At 48.7% G+C, this 12,349-nt stretch overlaps 1 protein-coding gene and 1 non-coding gene across 10 annotated transcripts in view; both read left to right on the top strand.

The window, feature by feature from the left end:
- Positions 1-12,349, top strand: part of LOC118397907 (receptor-type tyrosine-protein phosphatase mu-like) — a 344,875-nt gene that overhangs the window by 143,003 nt on the left and 189,523 nt on the right. The gene's annotated exons all lie outside the window — the stretch shown is intronic.
- trnaa-ugc (transfer RNA alanine (anticodon UGC)) lies at positions 6,262-6,337 on the top strand. Its single transcript has one exon. It is a non-coding gene; the product is annotated as a tRNA-Ala (tRNA).

The raw sequence follows: 12,349 nt of genomic DNA, 5'->3' as shown, positions 1-12,349 counted from the left end.
ATAGTAGCCGTTGGATAGTTAGATAGTAGCCGTTAGATAGTAGCCGTTAGATAGTTAGATAGTAGCCGTTAGGTAGTTAGGTAGTAGCCGTTAGGTAGTTAGGTAGTAGCCGTTAGGTAGTAGCCGTTAGATAGTTAGGTAGTAGCCGTTAGATAGTTAGGTAGTAGCCGTTAGATAGTAGCCGTTAGATAGTTAGATAGTAGCCGTTAGATAGTAGCCGTTAGATAGTTAGATAGTAGGCGTTAGATAGTAGCCGTTAGATAGTTAGGTAGTAGCCGTTAGGTAGTTAGATAGTAGCCGTTAGATAGTAGCCGTTAGATAGTTAGATAGTAGGCGTTAGGTAGTAGCCGTTAGGTAGTAGCCGTTAGGTAGTTAGGTACTAGCCGTTAGGTAGTAGCCGTTAGATAGTTAGATAGTAGCCGTTAGATAGTTAGATAGTAGCCGTTAGATAGTAGCCGTTAGATAGTTACGTAGTTAGGTAGTAGCCATTAGATAGTAGCCGTTGGATAGTTAGATAGTAGCCGTTGGATAGTTAGATAGTAGCCGTTAGATAGTAGCCGTTAGATAGTTAGATAGTAGCCGTTAGATAGTTAGATAGTAGCCGTTAGATAGTAGCCGTTAGATAGTTACGTAGTTAGGTAGTAGCCGTTAGATAGTAGCCGTTGGATAGTTAGATAGTAGCCGTTGGATAGTTAGATAGTAGCCGTTGGATAGTTAGATAGTAGCCGTTGGATAGTTAGATAGTAGCCGTTGGATAGTTAGATAGTAGCCGTTGGATAGTTAGGTAGTAGCCGTTGGATAGTTAGGTAGTAGCCGTTAGGTAGTAGCCGTTAGATAGTCAGATAGTAGCCGTTGGATAGTCAGATAGTAGCCGTTGGATAGTCAGATAGTAGCCGTTGGATAGTCAGGTAGTAGCCGTTGGATAGTCAGGTAGTAGCCGTTGGATAGTCAGGTAGTAGCCGTTGGATAGTTAGGTAGTAGCCGTTGGATAGTTAGGTAGTAGCCGTTAGATAGTAGCCGTTAGATAGTTAGATAGTAGCCGTTAGATAGTAGCCTTTAGATAGTTACGTAGTTAGGTAGTAGCCGTTGGATAGTCAGGTACTAGCCGTTAGATAGTAGCCGTTAGGTAGTAGCCGTTAGATAGTTACGTAGTTAGGTAGTAGCCGTTGGATAGTCAGGTAGTAGCCGTTAGATAGTAGCCGTTAGATAGTTACGTAGTTAGGTAGTAGCCGTTAGATAGTAGCCGTTGGATAGTTAGATAGTAGCCGTTGGATAGTTAGATAGTAGCCGTTGGATAGTTAGATAGTAGCCGTTGGATAGTTAGGTAGTAGCCGTTGGATAGTTAGGTAGTAGCCGTTAGGTAGTAGCCGTTAGATAGTCAGATAGTAGCCGTTGGATAGTCAGGTAGTAGCCGTTGGATAGTCAGGTAGTAGCCGTTGGATAGTCAGGTAGTAGCCGTTGGATAGTCAGGTAGTAGCCGTTGGATAGTTAGGTAGTAGCCGTTGGATAGTTAGGTAGTAGCCGTTAGATAGTAGCCGTTAGATAGTTAGATAGTAGCCGTTAGATAGTAGCCTTTAGATAGTTACGTAGTTAGGTAGTAGCCGTTGGATAGTCAGGTACTAGCCGTTAGATAGTTAGGTAGTAGCCGTTATGTAGTAGCCGTTAGGTAGTAGCCGTTAGATAGTTACGTAGTTAGGTAGTAGCCGTTGGATAGTCAGGTAGTAGCCGTTAGATAGTAGCCGTTAGATAGTTACGTAGTTAGGTAGTAGCCGTTATATAGTAGCCGTTGGATAGTCAGGTAGTAGCCGTTAGATAGTTAGGTAGTAGCCGTTAGGTAGTAGCCGTTAGGTAGTAGCCGTTAGGTAGTAGCCGTTAGGTAGTAGCCGTTAGGTAGTAGCCGTTAGGTAGTAGCCGTTAGATAGTTACGTAGTTAGGTAGTAGCCGTTATATAGTAGCCGTTGGAAAGTCAGGTAGTAGCCGTTAGATAGTTAGGTAGTAGCCGTTAGATAGTTAGGTAGTAGCCGTTAGGTAGTCAGGTAGTAGCCGTTAGATAGTTAGGTAGTAGCCGTTATATAGTAGCCGTTGGATAGTCAGGTAGTAGCCGTTAGATAGTTAGGTAGTAGCCGTTAGATAGTTACGTAGTTAGGTAGTAGCCGTTATATAGTAGCCGTTGGATAGTCAGGTAGTAGCCGTTAGATAGTTACGTAGTTAGGTAGTAGCCGTTAGGTAGTAGCCGTTAGATAGTTACGTAGTTAGGTAGTAGCCGTTATATAGTAGCCGTTGGATAGTTAGATAGTAGCCGTTAGATAGTTACGTAGTTAGGTAGTAGCCGTTATATAGTAGCCGTTGGATAGTTAGGTAGTAGCCGTTAGATAGTTAGGTAGTAGCCGTTAGATAGTTAGGTAGTAGCCGTTAGGTAGTAGCCGTTAGATAGTTAGGTAGTAGCCGTTAGATAGTTAGGTAGTAGCCGTTGGATAGTCAGGTAGTAGCCGTTGGATAGTCAGGTAGTAGCCGTTGGATAGTAGCCGTTGGATAGTAGCCGTTAGATAGTAGCCGTTAGATAGTAGCCGTTAGATAGTAGCCGTTGGATAGTCAGGTAGTAGCCGTTGGAGATAGTTAGGTCTCCGTTGGATAGTCAGGTAGTAGGGTTTAATAGTCAGGTAGTAGCCGTTGGATAGTCAGGTAGTAGCCGTTCCCCCTCAGGCCTGGCCCTTGGATAGTCAGGTAGTAGCCGTTAGATAGTTAGATAGTAGCCGTTGGATAGTCAGGTAGTAGCCCTCTTGAATAGTGAGTCTGAATCAGTTACAGGAAGTTGAAAGGCCATGAGAAAGTGAGGTAGAGCCTGTGTTGACTGCAGGAGAGGAAAGGAAGTTGCTCAGTGGGCAGTAGCCGTTAGATAGTTCAGCCGTCTAGTAGCCGTTGATGTACTTTTGTTCGAGTTGTCAACTAGTACGTGAAGTTCAACATGAGTTAGGTTAACCGTTAATGTCAGCCATGTCATTGGGATTTAGGTTAAAAGTTGGGTAAATAGCCGGAATGCCGTAGATAGTTAGCCGTTGGATAGTCAGGTAGTAGCCGTTGGATAGTAGCCGGATCTCACGTTCCACCCATCAGGCCTTAGGGGCTTTAACAGTCTGTCTGGCCGTCCAACCTCCACACACACCGCTTTATTTCCCCCTGGGCCTGGGCCTGGGCCTGGGCCTAGGGGACTGTTGGGAGTGATGGAGCAGAGTAAGCCCTCTTGAATAGTGAGTCTGAATCAACAGGAAATTGAAAGGCCATGACAGAAATGTGAGAGAGCCTGTGTTGACTGCAGGAGAGGAAAGGAATTTGCTCACTGGGCACAGACGTCAGTTCAACGTCTAGTTTTGATGTACTTTTGTTCGAGTTGTCAACTAACGTGAATTCAACATGAATTTAACAAAAAATGTCACCATGTCATTGGGATTTAGGTTCAAAGTTGGGCAAATAAATATAGGAATGCCCGTATGTTACTTTTATGCAAATCCAATCAGTTTTCTGTGTTGATTCACGTAGATTTTTGGGGATTGAAATGATGTGGAAACAACTTTGATTCAACCAGTTTTTTGCACAATGGGTCATGTTTCCACTCTCCTGTAGCAGGAGCTCTGGGTGACCAGTGGGTCCTGTCTCCACTCTCCTGTAGCAGGATCTCTGGGTGACCAGTGGGTCCTGTCTCCACTCTCCCTGTAGCAGGAGCTCTGGGTGACTAGTGTGTCCTGTCTCCACTCTCCCTGTAGCAGGAGCTCTGGGTGACCAGTGGGTCCTGTCTCCACTCTCCTGTAGCAGGAGCTCTGGGTGACCAGTGGGTCCTGTCTCCACTCTCCCTGTAGCAGGAGCTCTGGGTGACCAGTGGGTCCTGTCTCCACTCTCCCTGTAGCAGGAGCTCTGGGTGACCAGTGGGTCCTGTCTCCACTCTCCCTGTAGCAGGAGCTCTGGGTGACCAGTGGGTCCTGTCTCCACTCTCCCTGTAGCAGGAGCTCTGGGTGACCAGTGGGTCCTGTCTCCACTCTCCCTGTAGCAGGAGCTCTGGGTGACCAGTGGGTCCTGTCTCCACTCTCCCTGTAGCAGGAGCTCTGGGTGACCAGTGGGTCCTGTCTCCACTCTTCCTGTAGCAGGAGCTCTGGGTGACCAGTGTGTCCTGTCTCCACTCTCCCTGTAGCAGGAGCTCTGGGTGACCAGTGTGTCCTGTCTCCACTCTTCCTGTAGCAGGAGCTCTGGGTGACCAGTGTGTCCTGTCTCCACTCTTCCTGTAGCAGGAGCTCTGGGTGACCAGTGTGTCCTGTCTCCACTCTTCCTGTAGCAGGAGCTCTGGGTGACCAGTGGGTCCTGTCTCCACTCTCCCTGTAGCAGGAGCTCTGGGTGACCAGTGGGTCCTGTCTCCACTCTCCCTGTAGCAGGAGCTCTGGGTGACCAGTGTGTCCTGTCTCCACTCTCCCTGTAGCAGGAGCTCTGGGTGACCAGTGTGTCCTGTCTCCACTCTCCCTGTAGCAGGAGCTCTGGGTGACCAGTGTGTCCTGTCTCCACTCTCCCTGTAGCAGGAGCTCTGGGTGACCAGTGCTTCACTGTAAATGCACACTGCTGGCTTTTAACACACATATATCAGCATACATATGCAGTATTGTCTATTATAGATCTAGACGGTCATGAACATGAGTAGTGTTGCCTGATATGTTTAGAGCTTGGTATGTGAGGCTTGGTAGGTATATATGCTTGAAATTGTATTTGTCTCTCTGTGGTTTGGTAACCGTTTGACAAGACATCACATGTTTTCAGTGTGAGTTCTGTTGGGATTGGGGAGGAGGCATTTTACTTCCTGGCTGTGTGTGATGGAGGCGGACTGACCCAGAGAAGGGGAGGCGGACTGACCCACAGAGAGAGAGGCGGACTGACCCACAGAAGGGGAGGCGGACTGACCCACAGAGAGAGAGGCGGACTGACCCACAGAGAGAGAGGCGGACTGACCCACAGAGAGAGAGGCGGACTGACCCACAGAGAGAGAGGCGGACTGACCCAGAGAAGGGGAGGCGGACTGACCCACAGAGAGAGAGGCGGACTGACCCAGGGGTGACACGGGTTATTGATGGCCCTACATTTTTCATCTCAAAATCACTCCTCTCTTGTGGAGGATGAACAGTGTATCTATCTGAAGGACCTGACCACCTCTGAGCTGCTATGGGTTTCAGAGGAGGGTTGTTCCCTGGCTTGTACCCCCTCTATAATCACTGTTCTCAGAGCAGTTCTGCTGTTTTTAATTGAGCTGAAGTCGCCCTGACAAAGCAGCTCAATTTCAATCAAATTACATTTTCAATCAATGACTATTTTCATTAGAGGAATTCTGAATGGATTCTTCACTCCACACCCCCTGACCAATACTTTTAGGCATATCACTATTCATTATAGATTTTCATACAAAAACAATTAGATCACAATCAATCAGATTTTCAGTTATTGTTTCCTATCTGTAAGAGCCACATTTTATGCCTATTTTTTTATTCAATTCCAGTCAAACACAGTGCTACTTAATCGTCAGCATCTAAGTAAAAGAAACTCCCTTGCTGTTTTCTGAGGCGTCTCACGGCTAGCTGCTCTTAACTGGAGGGGCTGCTGCTTGTTTGGAGGCTACATTAGCGGCTAATGCTAAATTCATTAGCCCGCTGTGTGACGTTGTTTACCCCCCATCTCATCTCCTCTCCAGCGCTGCGTAAGCAGAGGAGCCAGAAGTCCAGGCTGCACCTGAAGCATTGTCTTGGCGCGTACCACGGGGGGCAGGAGCTTCTCCTCTAATGGAGCGAAGGAAACATTAGCGCTATTCACAAGGCACCCCCCTGGGCTACAAACAAACAGCACACAATTATCCCGCTAATTAAACAGGTGCAATAGTTTGTCAACAACCTCCTCAGGAGTAAATCAATCGTGGACAGACAGATTGTGTTTTGCCCAGTTTTTCAATCTTGGTCGTTAGCAGAGAAGAGAGGTCTCTTAGTGGACCCATATCCAATAGAGACATGTTTTAGTGCTGGGACAGACAGGACAAGCATCTGCTGTGCTTTAGCCAATCTCATCTTTATAGGCAATTACCTCATATAGGGGTGACTGAATTTAAAATGGTGGCGAAGTAGACTTGAGGGACTTGAGGGAGATGTAGAATGGGGGAGAAGATGAGAGTAAACTAGATGGGGGAGAACATGGGAAAGAAAAAGAGGTGGGGTAAGTGTGGGTGACACTTAGTGGCGGTGAGGTCCCAGCTAGCTCAGTTGGTAGAGCATGGTGCTTGCAACACCAGGGTTGTGGGTTCGATTCCTACGGGGGACCAGTATGAAAAATTGTATGCAATCACCACTGGAAGTCCCTCTAAATAAGTGTGTCTGCTAAATGACTAAGATGTAAATGTCAAAATGTGTACGAAGAGGAAAAAGAGGTGGGGGATGTGTGGGTGATGGAAATTTGACGGTAAACTTTCCAAATGTCGACAGAACCTGCTACACAAGGTGGGATCTTTTGGTCGGTAAATGTAATTATGTGAGAAATGTTGGCGGAAATGCTTTTATGTGCAAATATTGTTATAATAGCCATCATATGAAAGTACATTTGGAATGACATGGTGTTCTGTGGTCCTCCCACTACAACTCGACAGGGAAAGCATGCAGTTTATTAGCTTACAGATGAAATAAGTTATGATGAGCTTCACAGGGGGGTGAAAGTGCACGGTATGAGCTTGATGCTACTTCCCAATAAATATTGAAGGGTTTATTCTCGTGACATGATCATCAGTGTTTGGCTGCTGTTTGACAAATAAATAATATCTTGCTCTTTTGTCCATAATGATCTCATCATGTACGCTATACCCACACTGTATCTGCTGGCTGTTGACTAGAACACATGCACCAACACCAGATTGGGCTCACTGGCTGTACACTTACCAGAGTGGGCTCACTGGCTGTACACATACCAGAATGGGCTCACTGGCTGTACACCTACCAGAGTGGGCTCACTGGCTGTACACCTACCAGAGTGGGCTCACTGGCTGTACACCTACCAGAGTGGGCTCACTGGCTGTACACGTACCAGAGTGGGCTCACTGGCTGTACACGTACCAGAGTGGGTTCACTGGCTGTACACGTACCAGAGTGGGCTCACTGGCTGTACACGTACCAGAGTGGGCTCACTGGCTGTACACGTACCAGAGTGGGCTCACTGGCTGTACACGTACCAGAGTGGGCTCACTGGCTGTACACGTACCAGAGTGGGCTCACTGGCTGTACACGTACCAGAGTGGGCTCACTGGCTGTACACGTACCAGAGTGGGCTCACTGGCTGTACACGTGCCAGAGTGGGCTCACTGGCTGTACACGTGCCAGAGTGGGCTCACTGGCTGTACACGTGCCAGAGTGGGCTCACTGGCTACCAGAGTGGGCTCACTGGCTGTACACGTGCCAGAGTGGGCTCACTGGCTGTACACGTGCCAGAGTGGGCTCACTGGCTGACACGTGCCAGGCTCACTGGCTGTACACGTGCCAGAGTGGGCTCACTGGCTGTACACGTGCCAGAGTGGGCTCACTGGCTGTACACGTGCCAGAGTGGGCTCACTGGCTGTACACGTGCCAGAGTGGGCTCACTGGCTGTACACGTGCCAGAGGGCTCACTGGCTGTACACGTGCCAGAGTGGGCTCACTGGCTGTACACGTGCCAGAGTGGGCTCACTGGCTGTACACGTGCCAGAGTGGGCTCACTGGCTGTACACGTGCCAGAGTGGGCTCACTGGCTGTACACGTGCCAGAGTGGGCTCACTGGCTGTACACGTGCCAGAGTGGGCTCACTGGCTGTACACGTGCCAGAGTGGGCTCACTGGCTGTACACGTGCCAGAGTGGGCTCACTGGCTGTACACGTGCCAGAGTGGGCTCACTGGCTGTACACGTGCCAGAGTGGGCTCACTGGCTGTACACGTGCCAGAGTGGGCTCACTGGCTGTACACGTGCCAGAGTGGGCTCACTGGCTGTACACGTGCCAGAGTGGGCTCACTGGCTGTACACGTGCCAGAGTGGGCTCACTGGCTGTACACGTGCCAGAGTGGGCTCACTGGCTGTACACGTGCCAGAGTGGGCTCCCTGGCTGTATAAAGCTAAACATTTTTGTGAGAAACACATCAGTAGAGTGGAAAATGTGATGGAGTTGTATTTTTTTATTTGGTACATGAGAATTTAACTGCAAAATCTATTTCAATGTGCACTACATCATCATGCACAGCATTTTACCTGCAACAAGTGAATTTGATAAACAACTCTGGTGGGAAAATGTGCATATTGGTTTTTATGCAGATTTTAGAATCTGTCACCAATTAGATGGAAACCTAGCTACTGAAAGGGGAACATCTGAGCGATAAGACAGGCAATTTTCCTTGTAACAGTGTTGGTTAGATAGAGGAGATGCCTGATGCTGGAGTAGACTGGGAGGTCTGTCAGGACATGCCCAGGCTAGTTCCCCTTATACTACTCTGGGGTCGGGACCCAGTGCATTCAACCAACACGCATACCACACAACAACGAATACTTGCATACCTAAAACTGACTAGCTCCTCTGGCTACCGCTGCCTCTGCTGACCACTTAAATTCTGACATAACTTCCGTAAAACAAACACCCTCTGGGTTTCTTTCTGCTTTTAATGAGTCGGAGAGGATTGCTAGAACAAGCCCAATAGAAATGTCTAATTTGTCATGTTGATTACTACTTAGGTTTTGATCACTCTTGCCTCATCAATGTGCACCTGCCACCTATACAACCCTAACACTAAGGAAGTTGGCTTCCTATCTAATGTTGGTCGGTGTGAGTGATGCCCCTGACAGGCCTCTGTAGAACTCCAGGCTAAGTATCCTAGCTACTGGCTACTCAGGTGGCCTAATGCTTTCCATCAGCTTCCCATCATGCTTCAACATAGACCTTCCTCCATGAGTGGCTTATTGAATTAGCAAGTCTGTCTACTCTGAGTTGAGACCCTTCTGTCAGCCTGTGGAAAATTGCATTCCTTTAGGGTTAGGGAAGGTTGTGAGGGGGGTGGTGAGGGGGGTGTATTGTTACTATGGTGTTGAAGTTGAAAGGAGTGTGCCTTATTGTGTGATTCTCAAGGACGTGGAGCGAAGAGGATGTTTTGCAAATAACTCTGAGGTTGTTTGTGTGTATTAGTGTGTGCACAGCGTACACATGTTTTCAATGTGATAAACAGGAAAGAACCTAAAGAGATTAGAAGGAACGTAAATTTATGGAGGAAAAAATATCCCTTTTTCTCGCTTACTGCAAGTCTGTCTCTTTGCGTTAATCCACAAGCTTGTTAGGCGTTCTTAAAACAGCGCTACTCTGTGTAAACTGACAAAATTGATAACATCACCCATGAAAAATTGGATCCCTCTGAATCCCACAAAAATTTTCAAATGTTTTTTTTTTCCAGTTCTCTTTTTTAAAATGTTATTTATTTAGTACGATTACTTATTTATCATGTGTCTTAGGCATTTTTTTTTTACCACAAACATTGAATTACAGATATGCTACTGGCCATCGTACACCGGGTAAGACTTGGGCTCAGTGTGGGGTGTCTTTAGGATTGTCACTGGCTCAGATGATACACTGTCTAAATTGCCCTTTTCATCTGTGTTCTGACTGCTTCAGAAGTGCAATTCTCAGTCTCATTTCACAACTTACCGTGTGTATGTGTGCGCTGCGTGTGTATGTGCGCTGTGTGTGCGCTGCGTGTGTATGTGCGCTGTGTGTGCGCTGCGTGTGTATGTGCGCTGTGTGTGCGCTGCGTGTGTATGTGCGCTGTGTGTGCGCTGCGTGTGTATGTGCGCTGTTTGTGCGCTGCGTGTGTGTGTGCGCTGCGTGTGCGCTGCGTGTGTGTGTGCGCTGCGTGTGCGCTGCGTGTGTGTGTGCTGCGTGTGCGCTGCGTGTGTGCGCTGCGTGTGTGTGTGCGCTGCGTGTGTGTGTGCGCTGCGTGTGTGTGTGCTGCGTGTGTGTGCGCTGCGTGTGTGTGCGCTGCGTGTGTGTGCGCTGCGTGTGTGTGCGCTGCGTGTGTGTGTGCGCTGCGTGTGTGTGTGCTGCGTGTGTGTGTGCTGTGTGTGTGTGTGTGTGCGCTGCGTGTGTGTGCGCTGCGTGTGTGTGCGCTGCGTATGCGTGTGTGTGTGCGCTGCGTATGCGTGTGTGCGCTGCGTATGCGTGTGTGTGTGCGCTGCGTATGCGTGTGTGTGTGTGCAAAGCAGTTCGACACACAAGGACACGAGTTATACATGGAGTAAAACAAACATACAGTATAAAGAAGTCTATATACGATGAGAGCAAATGAGGTGAGGTAAGGGAGGTAAAGGCAAAAAAAGGCCATGGTGGCAAAGTAAATACAATATAGCAAGTAAAACACTGGAATGGTAGATTTGCAATGGAAGAATGTGCAAAGTAGAAATAAAAATAATGGGGTGCAAAGGAGCAAAATAAATAAATGAATTAAATACAGTTGGGAAAGAGGTAGTTGTTTGGGCTAAATTATAGGTGGGCTATGTACAGGTGCAGTAATCTGTGAGCTGCTCTGACAGTTGGTGCTTAAAGCTAGTGAGGGAGATAAGTGTTTCCAGTTTCAGAGATTTTTGTAGTTTGTTCCAGTCATTGGCAATAGAGAACTGGAAGGAGAGGCGGCCAAAGAAAGAATTGGTTTTGGGGGTGACTAGAGAGATATACCGGCTGGAGCACGTGCTACAGGTGGGTGCTGCTATGGTGACCAGCGAGCTGAGATAAGGGGGGACTTTACCTTGCAGGGTCTTGTAGATGACATGGAGCCAGTGGGTTTGTTGACGAGTATGAAGCGAGGGCCAGCCAACGAGAGCGTACAGGTCGCAATGGTGGGTAGTATATGGGGCTTTGGTGACAAAACGGATTGCACTGTGATAGACTGCGTCCAATTTGTTGAGTAGGGTATTGAGGCTATTTGCGCTGCGTATGTGTGCGCTGCGTGTGTGTGCGCTGTGTGTGTGTGTGTGTGTGTGTGTGCGCTGCGTGTGTGTGTGTGTGTGTGCGCTGCGTGTGTGTGTGTGCGCTGCGTGTGTGTGTGTGTGTGCGCTGCGTGTGTGTGCTGCGTGTGTGCTGCGTGTGTGTGCGCTGCGTGTGTGCGCTGCGTGTGTGTGTGTGTGCGCTGCGTGTGTGCGCTGTGTGTGTGTGTGTGTGCTGCGTGCGTGTGTGTGTGCGCTGCGTGTGTGTGTGCGCTGCGTGTGCGCTGCGCTGCGTGTGTGTGTGTGCGCTGCGTGTGTGTGTGCGCTGCGTGTGTGCGTGCGCTGCGTGTGTGTGTGCGCTGCGTGTGTGCGTGTGCGCTCTGTGTGTGTGTGGGTGGCGATGCCATAGTCTCATTGTTCCATCTAATGCTTGCCAATTGGACTCTTCTGTGTGCCCAAGCTCTCTGAATTCTAAATAGCCTAGCACCAGGTAAGTACTGAGACTAAACAGCCTGGCACCAGGTAAGTACTGAGACTAAACAGCCTAGCACCAGGCAAGTACTGAGACTAAACAGCCTAGCACCAGGCAAGTACTGAGACTAAACAGCCTAGCACCAGACAAGTACTGAGACTAAACAGCCTAGCACCAGACAAGTACTGAGACTAAACAGCCTAGCACCAGGCAAGTACTGAGACTAAACAGCCTAGCACCAGACAAGTACTGAGACTAAACAGCCTAGCACCAGGCAAGTACTGAGACTAAACAGCCTAGCACCAGGCAAGTACTGAGACTAAACAGCCTAGCACCAGGCAAGTACTGAGACTAAACAGCCTAGCACCAGGCAAGTACTGAGACTAAACAGCCTAGCACCAGGCAAGTACTGAGACTAAACAGCCTTGCAGCCTAGCACCAGACAAGTACTGAGACTAAGCTGCCCAGCACCAGGCAAGTACTGAGACTAAACAGCCTTGCAGCCTAGCACCAGACAAGTACTGAGACTAAGCTGCCCAGCACCAGACAAGTACTGAGACTAAGCTGCCCAGCACCAGGAAAGTACTGAGACTAAACAGCCTTGCAGCCCAGCACCAGACAAGTACTGAGACTAAGCTGCCCAGCACCAGGCAAGTACTGAGACTAAGCTGCCCAGCACCAGGCAAGTACTGAGACTAAACAGCCTTGCAGCCTAGCACCAGGCAAGTACTGAGACTAAACAGCCTGGCAGCCTAGCACCAGGCAAGTACTGAGACTAAACAGCCTAGCACCAGGCAAGTACTGAGACTAAACAGCCTAGCACCAGGCAAGTACTGAGACTAAACAGCCTGGCACCAGGCAAGTACTGAGACTAAACAGCCTAGCACCAGG

This window comes from Oncorhynchus keta, chromosome 28, assembly GCF_023373465.1.
Source record: "Oncorhynchus keta strain PuntledgeMale-10-30-2019 chromosome 28, Oket_V2, whole genome shotgun sequence".
In the NCBI taxonomy this organism is placed as follows: Eukaryota; Metazoa; Chordata; class Actinopteri; order Salmoniformes; family Salmonidae; genus Oncorhynchus; species Oncorhynchus keta.
This window is presented reverse-complemented; position numbering and strand designations above follow the sequence as displayed.